The sequence below is a fragment of the Planococcus citri genome, chromosome 1 (assembly GCF_950023065.1).
Source record: "Planococcus citri chromosome 1, ihPlaCitr1.1, whole genome shotgun sequence".
Lineage (NCBI taxonomy): Eukaryota > Metazoa > Arthropoda > Insecta > Hemiptera > Pseudococcidae > Planococcus > Planococcus citri.
The window spans coordinates 64,381,325-64,400,491 of NC_088677.1; the positions used below are offsets into that span (position 1 = coordinate 64,381,325).

Here is a 19,167-nt window from a genome sequence, read left to right on the forward strand (position 1 = left end):
CAGTTGGTTAAAACTACCTCTGAATGCTTTGAAAACCTTCGTCTCAAACAGAGTCGAAAAAATTCTTGATCATGTAGGTAGGTGGATGTATGTTGATACTGCATCCAACCCAGCTGATCTGGCTACTCGTGGTCTAAATGTGACTGAATTTATGGAAAGAAAAAATTTATTGTGGTTGAAAGGACCTGTATGGTTGGGAAATAATTTCAATGAACATTTAAATTCTGATGTCAAAATAAGCGACAATATAGAATTGCTTGAAATGCGTGTGCCTAAAATAGCATTTGTGTGTTGCTCTATCGAGGCTTCAACCTTATCAACCTTTTCGTCTTATTTAAAAGCGATTCATGCTGTGTCTTATATGTTTCGTTGGGTAGATAAAAAACGTGGTATTCTACATCAAGGCGAATTGACCACTGAAGAAAATATTCGTTCACTAGATGCTTTAATTAAGTATTCTCAAAACATGTTCTTTGGAAAAGATCTGGCTCGCTTAGCCAATGGTCAAAACCTTAAAAAGGATAGCAGTTTACGATCTCTCGATCCTTTCATTGATGATAAGGGTATTTTACGAGTAGGTGGAAGGTTGAAAAATGCTCAACTTCCTTTCGATAAACGCCATCCTATTATTTTGTCTGCTAAATGCAATCTTGTAAACTTATTGGTAGATTATGTACATGAGAAGTATTTTCACTGTTCACGTGTAGTTGTCTACTCTTATATTCAAAATCAATATTGGATTGTTGCTGGTGTCAACAATGCCATAAAAAAGGTGATCCGTGAATGCGTTCTTTGTTGTCGACTACGTGCGGTCACTGGAAAACAAATTATGGGCCAACTGCCCTCAACACGTATCACACCAGCTCGTCCCTTCCTCAATGTTGGCATCGATCTGTGTGGACCTTTTACTGTGCGCTGCCTTGGACATCGTTCCTTAAAACACAATAAGGTGTATGCTGCATTTTTCGTCTGCATGTGCACAAGAGCTGTGCACATTGCACTTGTTTCTGACCTGTCTACTGATGTCTTTCTGAAAGCGTTTCGCCGGTTTGCAGCTAGACGAGGTCTACCTTCCCAAGTCTATAGTGACAATGGAAAAAACTTTGTTGGTGCTAACAACATTCTAAAAGAACAATATAAAATTCAACAATATGCCGCAAATGAGCAAATCAAATGGCAGTTCATCACCCCTCGTGCCCCGCATCAAGGTGGCTTATGGGAAGCTGCTATCAAATCAGGCAAATCGTTGATTGTAAAAGCCTGCAAAAATCATGTTCTCAATATGGAAGATTTGCATACTGTGACTTGTCAAGTGGAAAGTATCCTGAATTCCCGTCCATTATGCTACCAAAAGGAGACTTTGGCAGATGAACCGTTTGGTGTAATTACTCCGGGTCACTTTCTGATTGGTTCAAATCTTCTTGCTCCACTTCTCGATGATGATAATTCTTCAGCTGACTTGAGTTCTCGTCTTAAAGCCCAGCAATCAATTATTCAGTCATTCTGGAACGAGTGGAGAAAATCTTATCTCAATTCACTTCAAATTCGTAACAAATAGCAAGCTCGAGATTTCAATATTGCTGTCAATGATATTGTTGCCCTGAAGGAAGACAACGTTGCAGTCCTAAACTGGCCAATGGGAATCGTCGTTGCTGTCTACCCTGACAAAGAAGGTGAAATACGAAATGTTATGGTGAAAACTTCAACTGGTAAATATCAACGAGCTGTTACTCGGGTAGTTAAGTTGTTATCTGCTGAGGAAGCTCATGCCCCTCAGCCTGGGGGAGTGTGTAACCAATACATGTATTTTACGCCAATAAAAACTTTGTACCTCAAACTGACCAAAATTTAGTATAGAAGAGATCTGATCTCTGTGTTACTAAATTATCAACTTTCAACTTACAGAAAACTTTCTTACAATAGCGTAGAAAGTTTGTTTGTTAAAATTGCCTAATCTGCTCCTACTTAAGATTTTGAATCGTTGAAATATCCCTATCTAAGTCCCTCAGTGCAGGGCTACGTAGAAACGTAGCAGGAAAGGAGGAGGGGAGGAAGACCTACCTACCTACCTACCTACCTATAGCCTATAGGGTCCGCGCTATAAAGCAGCAAAACCCACACAGAGAGAGACAGAGACAAAGGTCAGCGCCAATGGAAACCAAAGGCAGCCAGGACCCACTACATATATGTACAGGAACACAGGTCAGCGCCAAAGGCAGCCAAGACCCAGTACGTACATATACGTAAGGAGTTAGGATTTAATTCGGCGCCAAAATTAGTGGTCTCAAACGTATTGATATTATCGATAAATATCGATATTTTTAAATATCAAAAATATCGATATTGAAAACAAATATCGAAATATATCGATATTTTTGCAAAGCATTTTTTAGTAGCAAAAAACGTTAAAATTTTCTTTTTTTCACTTAATTTGAACTTACGCTATAAAGAAATACCACAAGGCAGCTGAAATAAATTAAAAATTAATCACATTCCTGATTTTACAAGCTAAAAAACATTCACATTCAATTTAAAACTCTCTTCTGTGGTTTTAGACTTTAGTGGTACGGTTGGTACGACTGGTACCTACTTACTTGAGGAATTTTTATTTAGGGCCATATTCATAGACGTTATAGGGATCACTTAGCCAAGTGGTTAATTTTGAATTTTTGATTCAATTTTTCTCGTAAACGAAACGAATAAAAAATAAAAAATTTCATATTTAATATTTTTAAAATGATAAATCGATACTCCGGAGTCCAATCTCTCAATTTAAATAAAAAAAAAATTTAAAAATGCAGTCACTCCTGGAAAAATTGCTTCAAAATTCACCACTCAGCCAAGTGATCCCAAAGTAACGTTTATTTGTAATGGGAGAAAATTATCACTTTTAAGTCACCTATACTGGGAGAAAACTAATCAATTTCTCCCACTTATGGTGACAGAAAGCTGTTAGAATTCTACTGCCTATACTGGGAGAAAACGTAATATTTCATCTTATACTGGGAGAAAAATATGGCTTTTCTCCCACATACACTGGGAGAAAATATCGACCTCGAAATAATGGAATTAATTGTATTTTATGCCGACTACGTGGGAGAAATATTACGTCAGAATCTGTCAACTTATACTTGGGAGAAAAAACATTGTTATTTTTCTCCCTCCATACACGAAGAAATATTTTGCGGATCCCTGAGACATCGAAATATTACGCGATTTTAATGACCACTTAATGTACATTGACCCCGTCGACCTCCCTGCCTACCTGTTCAGTCGATATACCTACCTTTAAAAAGATGACGCAATTATCGGAAATATTACATAAGATTTCCGTATATGATGCAATCATACGTGAATATTGCGTCATTCAATCGACTTCCTGTTCATTTCTGGGGGTAGCGCTTTAGCCAATCACAACGTTCGGCGCGCGCACAACTTACTCCTACTCTTTTCCTTAAAAATACACATTTTATGTTAACAAGCGGCCTGAAAAACTCTAAAAAGTCAGTCTTGTTGCAGTTTCTCGTTTGGCTTAGTCTTGTCTTAGTACATTCCTTTTCCTTTCGTTGTAATTCGACTCCCGATTCGTTATTGACCCCGGGGAGAGGCACCTACACTCATGGGCAAATAGCAGTCGGTAATATTGGATCCTGTGTTGTTTTATATGCTGTCGTTTCCAGAGCTATGCTTGGGACTAGCTCCCAACATAGCAGGCAGTTCCGTTCCGGTTCTTTTCGACGCCGAAATATTCTACTAAGTTTCAGTTTTCTGGACTTAGTAAAATTTCCAGATCAAGTTGATGTATTCGACCTCTCATCTTATAGTAACGCAGCTTATAATGGACCAGCCCAATTAGGAATTGTAAACCAAATTCCATTCGTGAGTGTTCCCTCGGGGGTCGTTGGTGTTTTCTTTACGTACTCAGACCACCTTCGTATATGTATCGTGGAGTTCGTCTTATTAGTTTCCTTTTCCTTATTATTTCCTTACTAGGGGGCTTCGCCCCCTAGGTCGCTCCGCGACCTCACCCCCCAGCTCGCGCACTCGCTTCGCTCGTGCTGCTCGCCCTGGCCCTCGCTTCGCTCAGGCCTCTCGCCCCTTCGGGGCTTGCTTTTTTGACAACTCAACTCATGACCCTGCTCCTAAATGCAAATCAGCTGAAATGTGTCAATAGCAAATTCTACTCTGGTTCTAAAGTACAATGTTTAAAAAATCAAATTTTTCAAGAGAAAAAATTCAAGTTTGAACAATATTTCTATCAATTTCTACAATGAATTAACGAAATTTTTTTCCTCGAAAAATCTATCTATTCACTTCAGATTTATACTTGGGGTGTTGAATTACTCTGGTATAACTACTTACTGACTTGATAATTATCATCATTTTTTAGGAGTAAAATTTCTGAAATTCTATAACATGTAAAATTGGGTAGAAAAATGTTTGAAATTCTTGTAAAATGATGGCATAAAATGAGTAGGTAGTGAGTATGCTGGAGTAATTCAATCCTATTAAATGAAAATTTGAGGTACATAGGACAGTCAAATTTGTATCCCAAGTATAGAAACCCTACCAGTGGTGGCTTAGCTAAGGGAGGGACGTGACTTGAGCCACCCCCCCCCCGCGAGTGAAAATTAAAAATAATGCACGCAATAATAAACCGTTTTTTCGACCCATTTTTTTCAACAAATTTTCGCTCTCACTTCACTTGAGCAGTAATTGCACCTTCATTTCCATACAAATTATCATACATTACGAAGGGTTTCCATAACATAACCACTAATTTCGATTTTTCATATCTAAAAATCTGGTTTTGCCCTCTCTTTGAGAAAATTCTCCCTTCCCCATCTTCACTTCAACTTTTTTACAAACAATGTTCCACTGAACATTTAAATGTGTGCTGTTGAAATAAAATCCTAACTCAAAAATGATCTCAAGTGTAGAACCTCCTCTCCTTATTAGTTTAACAGATATCACATTCCAGTTTTGAAAAAATAAAATACTATAGCAATGAATGTAACTCGCAACACAACATAACATCATTCCCTCTTCAACACTCCTACACTGTAAACACGCCCATATAGCAACGTTCTGAGTGTATTGTTGTCGGTGTGCATTGTAATACGATACGTGCATTTATACACAATAGAGGAAGTGTTTTTTCAATTTTTTCAGCCCTTAATTTGAAAATTTTCGATTTTTTTTCTTGATGACATATCTACACGTCAAAAGGAACGTTTGAAAAAAAAAATTGTCAAAATCAGTTCGATAGAAAAGGCTGGCGGATTCTATCAAGGTTTTTACTCGAAATTCTATTGTTTAAACACAATAGAAAACGTGTTTTTTCAATTTTTTCGGCCCTTAATTTCAAAATTTTCGATTTTTTTTTCTTGATGACATATCTACACGTCAAAAGGAACGTTTTAAAAAAAAATTCGTTGAAATCGGTTCAGTAGAAGAGGCTGGCGGACTCTATCAAGGTTTTCCTTCAAACATCTTTTAATATATAAGGATTGACCTAAGCATCCTCGTGTTATTTTCCTAAGTTTATTGACCTAAGTTTTATTGACCTAAGCATCCTCTTGTTATTGACCTAAGTAATCCAAAAACCAGTCCTAGGCTTATTCTGATAAGTTTCCCGTGTTATAGACCTAAGTTTTCCAAAATCTATTTTTCCACAAAGTAGTCAAATAACCTTCAATTAACCTCCCTTAAATGGTGAGAAAGAATTGGTATTGCGATGCGTTTCAAACCAATTAAATCGTGTGTTACGAAGTTATTTGTGTGTTCTCGATTTATTCCAATCGTAATTAGTTCGAGTGTATAAGCCGAGTATATAATAAAATGTTCAAAATGATTATTTTGAACATCGAATCGTCGAAGTATTTTCATCTTATAATGGTATAAAACGTAAGTATAAAAGTCGAAAATCTTTATTTTCGACCTATTTTCCAGCAGTTACCACTGATTTCGGCCGACTCAAGACATCTTATAGTAATTCATCTTATAAAAACACGCCCAACTCCATTTAATTATTTTTATGTCGTACCAACAATATCTTAAATCTGTCTGCGATCTATCACGACCCTGAGGATTCTATGAGCTAGTTAACAGATCGCAAGAGATATCACCTTATAATTCACAAGCTATTAATTCATCACAACCCAGTGCTTAAAAAGATATCCAGAACAGGCAAAGTGGTATAGATTAGTCTATATTTCTATACTTCAACAGAAATCTCGGAATTGTTATCCAAAAATTACTATTTTTGGTAATTACGCAATTTTGATGGTTTATTTCGAACGCTTCATAAATTTTGGCGCCCAACGTGGGGCTCGAATTTATATTCGAACCCACGACGTGGATTTTAGCCCTCGACCCCACTGGATGGCGGCGCCTCATAAATTTTGGCGCCCAACGTGGGGCACGAATAGCTCGAACCCACGATATGGAGTTGGGCTCTCGACCCCCACTGAATCCCTCAGTGGGGCATGGATAAGTATTTTCATCGTACTGTTACGCTGTAACAATGCCTACTTAGGTTTCGGCACAATGGATTTGGATTTGAAATACTCAAACCCATAGAACGGAGTTGGACCCTCGACCCCACTGGACCCCCCAGTGGGGCAAGAAGATCTATTTTCATCTTATAACCGGCTCAATTACAACTAATAACGGAAGAGTTATGTTCCTGAAATCGATCCGAAAGGCTAATTACTCAAGAAATTAGACCTGATAATTTCATCTTTAATTCGACATCGACTACGTGGGAACAGCAAGAAGAATTCAGATAGTCGACCGAAAAGGCTAATTTTACGAGAAATTAGACCTGATGTGTACATCATAATTTTCGGTGAACAATATTTGAATTATTTCAGAATTTAGCTCATAGATTGGAACGGCTAATTTAGTCAAAATTAGTCCCGATGATAACATCTTTAATTTCATACGATGATACATGAATTCGAAACTAACTCGACACAGCCGACTCGTGAATATTCCAACTACATTCACAAAGAAGATGTAAATATATTTTCGACTCGACCGACTCCTAACAACTCCAGAAAACCGCACCGAAGAATTTGAAGTCACGATTGCTGCACTGTTTTCAACATCACGATACTCTCGATCGATAAATCCTTTCACGGCTCAACTTATAACACCGTGAATCTTCAGGATTGGATTATGGACATTTTTACCATCCCATTTCGAGACTAAATTCATGAAACAGCTTATACTTACTCGACCATGGCATATCAGTATACGTCCATGGAAGTACTTCAACGATTTCATCGATTTGTGTGGGGAAGAGGAGCACGAAAAACTAATTTACGATGAGAACACGAACATTGTCTTATGTATTAGCAGTGATTAATGTTCAAGAAAATCCTACAACAACAAGACACGTTGTAGGTGTGAAGACGATCGAAAAAGCAATCATATTTCACAAATTCATCTCATATGGCCATAACGGAGAGAATTCTGCTTATCATTAGCTTCCATCGATATGTCTTTTCATACCCATTTCCAGATTCTCCTCATTAGTATTGATTATATCATCGTGTTCGACCTACCGATATAAGTACGCGACTATGTTGGTAAACACGAACTCGAATAATTGAGAAAATTTGGATTGAGTCACATGTATTTTTGTTAACACCGCGCATGGAAAATATTCCGTAATTTCAGCGATTAAACACGATAGTTTCATCTAATAACACTGCGATTCGCAAATATCGACACTACGCGAAGAATTGATAATTTATTTACAACTTATACGAAGATTTGGAAAAACACCACCGGATAAATTGTCAAAATACTTACCTCTATTTGCGAATCAATCCAGATGAACACCATTCGAGCAGAAGAAGATGGAATTCGAAAGAAGCTATTTATTTACGTCGACCCTATACATCGATGAAATAATTATTAGTTTCATGAAAACCTGACTTGTCGTCGAAAATGCAAACTCCAAATACGCATCATTTCGATCACATTGGCATTTCACTCGAATGGAAAAGAAGAATAAAATTCTGTTTCAACTTATAATCAAATCAGACGGAATTTTACACACGAGTATATAAACAATATTCGCGTTGAAGAAAGATGGAATTCGTACGACGATTTTATTAAATCCACGAAAACCTGACTTGTCGCCGGAAATGCAACTTATAAAACGCATCATTTCGACCACATTGGCACTTCGAACGCGAACAAAAAGACGAATTTTATTTTCGTACTTACTCAAAATCAAGTTGACGATTTCATCCAACACGAAATTTTCGATGATATTTGGAAATACTTGGTTTTGGGGTAGTTTCTTCACATTTTTGTTGAATTTGGAAACACGTAGGTTTGTTCATTTTCCATCATCGACCAGCTTATAACGAAGAATACTCGATTTCAGCGATTTCAACACGGAAGAAGATTTTATTACACGTAGAACTCGTAATAATATTCACAAGCAAACTCGCATCGATATTTTCGAACGAAAATATTCTAAGTTGTTCGACATAAATAAACCAATTTTCACGATCCGACAAACTTTCACAGTTCGACAAGATTTATGTTGATAGGAAGTGAAACGGGTTGCGGGGAGGTGTGAGTCATCGATGTCAACAACACGACCTTGAACCTCTTCCCCCCACCGTACGTCGCCGCCGCTTACGCAACGAAACAACTACCAGCTGTCCGCGCATCGTTACCCCCACTCCTACCGCACGCTGCCTCAAACCAATTTCCAAATATTTCGTCGATAATACGAAGCGTTTTATTTCGAGAAATCATTATATTGTCATCGCTCTCTCGGATAACTTCACTTCTCATCTTATAGCTTGGATCAACAACTTCCGACCTGAAAGCAGAACTTGGATTATTCTCAGCTTATAACGGATAATATTTTGAAGTAAATATTCGACTTCGCCTGATTAAATTTTTCACAGGTTTTCATCGAACGTGAACATCGATTTGGCCCAACTTATAATTCAACTTATATGTGGATATTCCTCTGGACTCATCTGCTACTACCTTGCCAATTGATTTTCTTCACGTTAACGTTGTATTTTTATCTCGATTTTATTCTAACTATACTCGTAGACAATCTCGACATCCTTCAACGACCTGTGGATTATTACAATTTATCATTAGACGAATCCTATATAATATTCCTAATATTATTTAAGCTGACTATAGTTTGGTATTTTCTGATTCATCGTAGATTTTGAGTATGAATTCCGATATGTATCGGAACAACGCTGCTATGCCTAGTACATCTAATAACCGCATCTATAATGTGAACAACGATGGACGAATTCGACTAGAGGCGCGACGAAGAAATGACCCTAAACCGATTCCTCAACACGTAATGGATCCGCAGGTCGAAAATACTGCCAGGTACCATGAATATCAACAAAAAGTGAATCAAACCGATATTGGTCAACCGCTACCGCCACGGAATTATGAATACATACATGGAATGCCAGAAGTCGAATATTGGAATCACGTATACTCCACAGCGCCGAATTTCGATACAACCATACCACCACCAAATATACGACGACTTAGAACCAGTTCAACTGATACTAGAAGTTCTTCAATCAATGGAAATTCTCGACCCAGTCAGGATATTTCGGATCTACCACCGGAGCCGCGGCCGCAGAGAGAATATTGTTTCGATCCAATTAATCATGAAGAAGAGTTCCCGAATCCACCGACGATTGAATATAAAATGCCGATTGATGATTTCGCACCAAAACTCGATCATACTACCGGAGTGGTAAACTGGATTAAGGCTGAAAAGAACGCGACAGATTTGAGGCTCCATAATGTTCAAGAAAGGATCAGAAGAGTTGAATCCGGACTTACTGTAACCCGCGCTGACTTCCAAGACTTTTTCCATTTATCTCAAGAAGACCGAACCAAGGATCATGAAGCAGTGACTAACTATCTAAAGGAAAACTTCGAAAAGATAGCCCAACGATTCACGGCGAATGCAAACATGATGAAGGGATTGAATCAGAACGATACTATGATCATTATGGAACAGCGAAATCTCCAACGGACATTGAACCAAGTAATTTCGGTTTTGAACAATCTACAAGGCCAGGAACAACAACATCGACATGGACAAGATGAGAACATCCTAAATGGAAATCCGGAACACGTATACGAAAATCCAAATATGCCAAGGAACGATGAAAATTTTCGACCAACTCGGAACCTAAATGGACTACCTCCGGTGAATCAGCGTGAACCTAGCGGAAATGTTTTCAACGTATCGACATCGCTGCCAGCACCCATTACCACGCGTCAACGAAGACTCCGGTATAATATCAGATTTGGAGATGGAAAAAATGACATCAAACCTAAACATTTGATGGATTTCAATATTTATTACAACAACAACAATAAATTTGAAGTCATGAATTTTATCCAGAAATTCGAACGTTACATGGAGATGCATCGATGCAATGAATATCAATTTTGCCTACAACTCGAACAGATGATACAAAGCGATATTGGTATGACATGGAAAAACTCAGCGAATTTCGACGATGGATATTATGCTTACTGAGACTCTTTTGTTCGTAAAGTATGGGACGGAGTACAACAAAGCAACGCTTACACACATTTCCTCAATCTACACATCGACAATCGTTCCTCAATGCAGCTTGGAATGGAGTTATTAAAATGGTTCCAGATTCTATGTGACACCGACTTACCAGACTCGACAATAATGAATGCAATTCTCATGAAAACGCCAAGTAGTTTGAAATATCATTTCACGACGGAAATAAGGGAAAACCGAATCTTGTTTGCGAAGAAATTAATGGACATGGCTCGTCACGAAGAATATGCCGACAACCCATTTCAGATCAGAGATCCGCCGATAGCTTCAACTTGGAACAGGAATCCAGTAACCGGACGTTTTGAAAATCCTAACCATACAGCTCGTCCTATTCGCAATCCTAATCAACCTCAAGCTGGGGCACCTCATAATAATACGCAGAGAGACGGGAATAATCAAGATACTACCCGCAATACTCGACCGCAAACGAAACCGAATTTGAATTTGATGGGTTATAGTCAACCGACCTCACAGTTTGACGAAGCAGGACAAATCTTCGACGATATACAATCTAGACATGAAGAAGAATTCTACACCAATTCGTCCCAAGATTCAAAAAACTTGATGAACCCCTCTGCCCAAGCGGAGGGAGCTTTCTAGTAAATTCGATTCTTCCGGTTGCTGTCGACACATCTTATAACTCTCCGCTTGACGATTACGAATTTATCGGCGATGATTTGGCATATTTCATTAAATACGGCATAGCTGGAGTGAACGACGAGTGTCCATCATATCTACGAGAAGGTTTGAATTTGCGAGAAATTGCCACCGAAATCGACAACTCCAAATATACAAAGAAAAATGTTTTGATCTCGCTCGGCGACTACGAATTGAACAATCAATACATGAGTGTTAAATTTGTCGAAAAACTACTCGATAAAATACTCAGTATTTTAGTCAACAAAAAATTCGACGACATACTTGTTCTCTTCCCAGTCACCAAGCCTAGAGCTGACTCGACATCGACAATTCCAGTCAACCGCTGGTATGAGTTCCTGTGCGTATTCAAAACAATCTGTGATAAACATCATGTTCGGCTTTTAATCAACGTTGCACTGAAGTTTTTGTATTACGACTTAAATTTCAAAGAAGGACATCAACTTATACTCGCCAAAGATACCGACGATATGGTTATTCCGGATATGGACTGTTTTTATTTCAGTAACCCTGAAAATATACCGAAATTCAGCTTATACATACGCAACGCCATCTTATACACACTGAATGAATATTGCAATCCAGATTATCGACTCAACATCGAACGGGAAGCTGTAAACATACCAGAAATAACGGAAAATGAATTCGACGTCTACGTATCGATCCCGCAAGGAAACACCCATCGAATACCCGTCAACTCTATGCAGATTATACACGACATACTTTCGTTACCGGATAAGGAAGCTGCGCTGCAGTACATGGAAACAGTTAATCAAACATCGAAGGATGAGTTAATCAAATTGGTGCTACCACTTGAGATTAATGGAGTTCCAGCTTCCGAATCACCTGATACCGACTTCTTATCAATTGAAGAAATTTCATCTAATATGTCATCGCTAACAATCGGCTCCGAAGATGAATCTCAGCGACCAATGGTTTTAAATACCATGACTATCGTCAATCGAATCGACACATCGACAGCTGAATCATCTAATAACCTCGACCTATCGATTTTACCGAAACCACCTACAAAGGAAGCAGATGCCGATATTAATGTGAAATCTCAATTATTTTCACCGAAAGAGAAGCCATTTACCTGTGTGATTCCGTTGCGCCTTGGAAAAGTTCGTTATCCTGCCCAATTGGATTCCGGTGCCACGCCGAACGTCATCTCCGAGAAAACTGCTCTCCAGATTATTGCAGACCATTCCGATGAAATCACCTATATTCAACTTGATAATCCAGTTGTTTGTGTACTTGCGAATAACATCGAAGCCAAAACGGAAGACTACGTCATCGTTCCAACTTTATATTTCGGAAGTCATGCGCTAAAGATTCCATTTTACGTGCTGAAAGATTGTAATCAAACATTCTTAATCGGAACTCAATCTATGCGATACTTGGGAATTGACTTACGTATGAAAGAAAATTTCGCACTTTGTCAGCCTCATAAGGATGCAGAAGTTGAAGTACTCGAATTTCTCAGCCCAGATCAATATAAAGACAAATTGATCATTTCGCATGCTCATATGAAGAAGGAATATCTCGATGAAATGGATCACGTTTTACGACGCACGAACACCTGGATTAAGTACGATAAATTACCTAAAGGAGTTCATGATGATGGACCCGAAATATTCGTCCAACGACTAAAGGAAGATCTCGCCGAAGCTGTCACCGCTAATCGACTATCTCAAGCTCAGGCCAACGAAGCTTTCGACAAACTATGGGTTTTCAACGACGTATTTTCGAAATTTCCTGGAAGATATACCGGAGATAAAATCGAACTACTTTTTAACATCCCAACCGACGATATACGCTATCGAGGGGCAAAATACAACCCTTCCAAGAAGCTAATTGACGATTTACGAAAGGAAATCCAAGTTATGCTTGCCACCAACGTCATCGAACCATCTAATAGCACCTATATCAACCCGATCGTCGTAAATGTTAAAAAATCCGGAGAAATCAGAGTTTGCCTCAATCCAGTCGACCTCAATCCAATCCTAATGGAAAATTACAACGAAGCCGGATTACTCGACAGAATCATCACCGATGAACCAGACGCTAAACTATTCAGCAGCTTGGACTTCGTAGCGGGATTTTGGCAACTTGTACTGAAGGAAATTTCGAGAAAATATTGCGCCTTTCAAGTGGACGGAAGAGTCTACCAATTTATACGACTACCCTATGGTTTAAAAGTTTCATCTGCCTATTTCGTCAATATGATCAACGAAGTAATACCTGACACTCCTGGGATAACGAAATACGTCGACGATTTACTCTTGCGTGCTGCATCATTTGAAAAAATGTTGGAATTGATAATTCTTGTATTATCGATCTTACGAAAGCACAATCTACGATTGAACGCCAAGAAGACGATGTTTTTCAAGAACAAGACGGAACATCTCGGATTCAACCTTGGACCAGGAAAAATTTCAAAGCAATCCTGCAAAATCGAAAAATTCAACAGTTACATTGCGAAACACACGTCCAAGGGAAAAGTCAAGTTGAAGAATCGCATTGAAATATTGGAATTCATTGGACTCACCGGCCTATACCGCAGATTCATTCCAGCTTATCAACAAATTCTCGCACCTCTATACAAATTAACATGCGAAGATGTACCCTTTGAATGGGGCACCGAACAGGAGGACGCAGTGGAGCAGCTACGAATCGAATATACGAAGAATTTTTCACTTCATGCAGCAAGAGACAAAATCGACCTATACCTCGACACCTATACTTCAGTCGACGCAATGAACGCGGTACTATATCAGAATTACGAGAATCAAGACGAAATTGTAATGTTTACAAGTCATAGCTTCAAACCTCATCAAAAGAAATACACTCTTTTAGAAAGGGAGATGTATAATCTTGCGAAGAGCATCAAGAAATTACAGCTATGGCTACACGGACGAACAATTCACGTACGCAGCGATTTATTGTCGATAGTTAACAAATTCGAAGCGATAGCAGAAGTTCACAGAAAAGCAGCCGGCTGGATAACTCTGTTCAATTGTTATCATCTCATCTACGACATTCGAAAACGACACAAGAAATGGTTCGGAATACAAGCTCCCGAATTGACGATAAATTCAATCACCATATCCAGCTCTGTAAACGAAGATGACGATTTACCAACACGCATCAAGAAGCAATTACACGAATATTTACAGAAATTGGATCAGATTCAACGTCGAGATGCCAGATGTACGAACATTATGCGCCGCCTGAAGACACCTGATAATGAATTAACGCAAACGACTAGAGCTATCAAGAAAAATTTAGCTAAAAAATTCTCAATCGACAAATTCAACGAACGCGAAATTCTGATGTATAAATACCTAGACAACACGAAAGTACCAGTTATCCCAGACGAAGTATTCAAAGACTTGATACTATTTTTGCACGAAATATATGGCCATGTTGGAGCGAACAAACTTGAGACGATTTTTCGACGATTGTACTATTCAGCTAATGCAAAATACTACATACGATTCATCACCGGTGAATGCTTACATTGCAAAGCGAACAAATCCTATTCGGAGAAGAAACCATTAGAATATGCGCGAATAGTATCCTATGGACTTGCTGACGTTGTATCAGTCGACATACTTGGACCAATAGCGAACTATTCAGATCAACCTCGATATCTGCTCGTTTCCAAAGATGTTTTGACTGGAAAAACTTGGATCAGCGCCTTACTCGACATCAAACAAGAAACTGTTGTCATCGCCATGGAGTCAGTGATTTCCTATATAACTTCAAGAGGATTAAAGATCAAACGAATTGTTACTGACAATGCTACGCAGTTTACGAACGCCTTATGGAATAATTTACTTACGAAGCATAAAATCAAGATTACTCACTCCACAGCTTATAATCCACAGTCGAATTTGGTAGAACGAGCAATGCGAGATATTGGCCAGCGACTTAGAATAAAGATGAACACGAACTCGGACGGAGCATATTCTCATCATGGTTGGAGCGCTTTCATCGGTGAAATCGAAGCTGAAATTAACAATACTCCGAATGACGTCAACGTTCCTCCAAATGAAGCCTGGGGCATAGACGATTTTGACAACGAATTACCGGCTGAAAAATACACGATCAATGCGAAATACGAACTACGCAAATTACGTGAAACGAAGAATCAGCGGAAATTACCTTCGGTGACAAGCGACGAATTATTCATCAATAAACTCGACCTCGTAAACGACGTATATACTTCTCCAGATGGATTCATCCACATCTCGATCGATGGTGCCTGTGCTGATAATGGATCACCGAATGCTATTGCTGGTATTGGGATATGTTTTCATCCTGAGGGACAGAAAAACATCTCACAAAGAATCACGAATTCTAATTATCCATTAACCAATAATTTGGCAGAAGCTGTGGCTTTACTTACCGCAATGAAGATCATGTTATTTAACGACATTAGGAAGCTGCGCGTAATTTCTGATTCCTTCTACTTGACATCGGCGATTAATGACACAGTAGCGAAATGGTCTGAAAACAAATGGAAAAATTCAGCTAATAAACCGGTTCACCATCAGGATATTTTCAAAGAAATAATCGACCTAAAGAGCAAATTTGAAGACTTTCAACTTATACATGTATATGCTCGACAGACGGATTTTGGAAATTTCACAGCCGACGAGTTAGCTAGAAAAGCTGTATACAATGATGACCTCGACATTTCCCGGATGGACGTATTAACCAATCGACAAGCGCTGATTAAATTAATCAAAGAGCGGAAGAAAATAAAACATCAATCAAACGAACAGAGACATAACAAGTGATACGGCGACCCACGTATATTTCAACCAGGAGAATTGGTTATGATTACCAATCATCAGCAGTCATCGAGCGATAAAGGAACATCAGCGAAACTCTATCCAAAGCGATATGGGCCATTTGTTGTTGTAAATCATGTTGGTAGAAACTGCTACGAAGTACAGAAAGTTGGTGATAAAACAGACAAGCGTCTGATTAATGTTCGACAAATCACAACTTATTTAAATCTCTACCACCTGAAGATTCTACGCAAGGAGCCGAAACTGCGATCCAAATTCGACGATAGATCCTTACGTAGAAGAATTTACCAATTTGCTGAACACAAGGACATCTTGGAGAAATACCTAGAAGAAATCGAAACGCCGAGAAAGAAAAGAGTTCGTAAATTTGATGAAATGAACGAAGGTGAAAAGTTGGAAGAATTCGATGAAATTCGCAAGAAATATCGCAAACAAGCTGATCGCAAACAAGCTGATGAAAATCAATGCAAACAATTCAACATCGTTCTATCAAGAGTAATTCCAGATCAATCAGCACGAGAAGAACTTGAAAAAGAAGCTGACAACAGGATGCGCATGCGCAAAAGAAGAAAAAGGATCGACTATAACGAGAATACCGACCTACCTGAAGATACGACAAAGGTTCCGAAAAAGAGATTCAAAAGCGTCAATTTCATCATTTTGAACATGTTGAATTTTGCAGAGCGCATGCGTTTTACTCAATTATTCTCTACACTTCAAGATTGGTCTGTCGATTCTCCCACCACTCAAGAATTAGTTTGTAAAAATCATTTTCAGAACGATATTTCAGCGAATATTCATTACTATTTCGGCTCTGAAGCAGTTCAATCATTTCTTCCGGAATCATCAGCGCAACCCAATTCAGCTGAATCCAACTAATACGATCAAGCTGAACTTTACCGATTTTGACAATACTATCCTGGACAGATTTATACTTATTATTTCAAGAAGATTTTTATTATTTCAACTTATATTTTTCCGAGAGGATTTTATTTCAACTTATAATCTTGAGAAGATTTTCCATTCTCAACCTATTATTTAGCAACTTATAAGAAGATTACATCTTATAATTTTTACACGAATTTCACCGATTGGCAACCCCGTCGGGTGTAATTGACTCACCCACCGAAATTCGTTTATTTTAATCGACATGTTTCATCGAATTGCACCTAATATGGAATTACCAGAAGTTCCTGACGTGAGAGTGATCAATGAAGCCGAGAATTTAGTTCGTATTCGACGATTCGATGGTACCTACCAAGATGTCATTTTGCCGATCAATTTTGAAAACATCGAAGACAAATTGAGAGAAGAAGGATGTCGATGGGGACCAGCTCTACCTGCCAGCGTACCAGAATATTTCCATTTCGTCAATCAGCACTTATTTATCAGTCGATATCGCTCAATCTCTCGATTTGATGGCACTAACATCGTACACGCATTTATCAACGGATGGTGGATAATCGGCGACGGAGTTGCACATGGAATTATACGTGAATTTTTCAAGAACGACGCTCGACTTAGAAATGCTTGGGATTATTCGAAAGTATCTGGATCCAATTTATCGGCACGAAGACTACTGTTCAACCTACGTCGACATAAAATAATCATTCCACCAAGGATTATACTCGCTATGGCTAGCCACGATTTGTTAAAAGAACCATTTCAGCGAGCTTGTCATAATACGAAAGAGCTAGTATCATACCTGATTAGCGAAGGAGCCGAAGAAATCCTAGTACTGCCGAATATCAATTCATCTATGATTCCAGACCGAACGTTGAGAAATAAATACAGAAAATTCCTACAACACGAATTGCCGAAAATCGACCCGAATACCGTTGAATATGCACATACTTACTGCGAAGTGATGGATAAAGCTGATCCTTGTTATAAAGACAGAATCGGAAATTACTACTGCCATCCTCTGATACACGCCGAACTTGCATACCGAATTGTTCGTCATACGCAGGAATTCTCACCATACTATCGACAAGCTGAAGATGCCTACGAAGATCGACATTGATTAATAATCAATAAATTATCATTGTTTAACTCTCACATTAAATCGAACTTACCCATTTTTATAGAGTTGTATTCGTGTATTTTTTCCATCACGTACTTGAAAATAAAATTTCACTCCAAAACTCGTCATTATTTGCTCGGTCGAAACACACAGCGCTTGCAACAAAGAAACCAAATTCATCGAAATAGCACCGCAGCGGAGAGGGGAATTCACCACATCACCCCCGCCTACTCATACGCTCGCTCACACAAAAGCCAACTCCTTATCTGTTCTTGGAACTGACTGCGCAGATTTCATCGATTAAACCGATTGCGACACCGCTGCTCATTATTACTGTGCTTTTAATATGAGTATGTTCGTATTTGCTATTTGCTTGTGTCTTGTGCGTTTTTTCTGACTTTAATTTGCGGTTTATTCGAATTTATTCGAAAGGTAAGGAGTTCAACTTATAATTAAAGCGTATTTACATCTTATATAATTTCGACGACCTCGATTAATTGAATTAATCCTGATTATTTTTGTTCGATCGAATAGTGCTATTTTCGTTCTGCCATCTTTAAAGGAAGAAGAATTTTATTCAATTGGTTTCTATTAGCGTTGATTTTCGATTTGAGTAAGTAATTCGATTTATATTACAACTTATAATCACCTTATATTCGGAGTGTTTATTTTATTTATCGATTGATGGAAATTATTTCGAGTTAATTCGACACATGTGTGTTATCGAGCTGATCGAAATTCTCGCCTTTGTGTTTTGGTATCGATCCTCATAAACACCCCTTGTTTACATTGACTATCGATACCTACATTCTGTACATATTATTCTAATTACTTGGCGACTCTTTCTGCTCACACTCGGTAATACCAGACGTGTTGTATTTTTCATCTCATAACCAAACGATAGTTCGATACTCAGTAGTTCCATATACCTGCATGAAACATACGTGTAATTCGATATAACTAGTGAAAATGCCGATTCCTAATCGATATGTTATTATAGGTCAAGATTGATCCATCTCCGGAAATCAATCATTCCTTAG

At 38.4% G+C, this 19,167-nt stretch overlaps 2 protein-coding genes across 2 annotated transcripts in view; one reads left to right on the plus strand and one right to left on the minus strand.

Annotated features, from left to right (window-relative positions):
• The window catches only part of disp (dispatched), a 344,626-nt gene that overhangs the window by 108,917 nt on the left and 216,542 nt on the right, over positions 1-19,167 (minus strand). The gene's annotated exons all lie outside the window — the stretch shown is intronic.
• LOC135835958 (uncharacterized) overlaps positions 1-19,167 on the plus strand; it is a 35,130-nt gene that overhangs the window by 1,366 nt on the left and 14,597 nt on the right. The gene's annotated exons all lie outside the window — the stretch shown is intronic.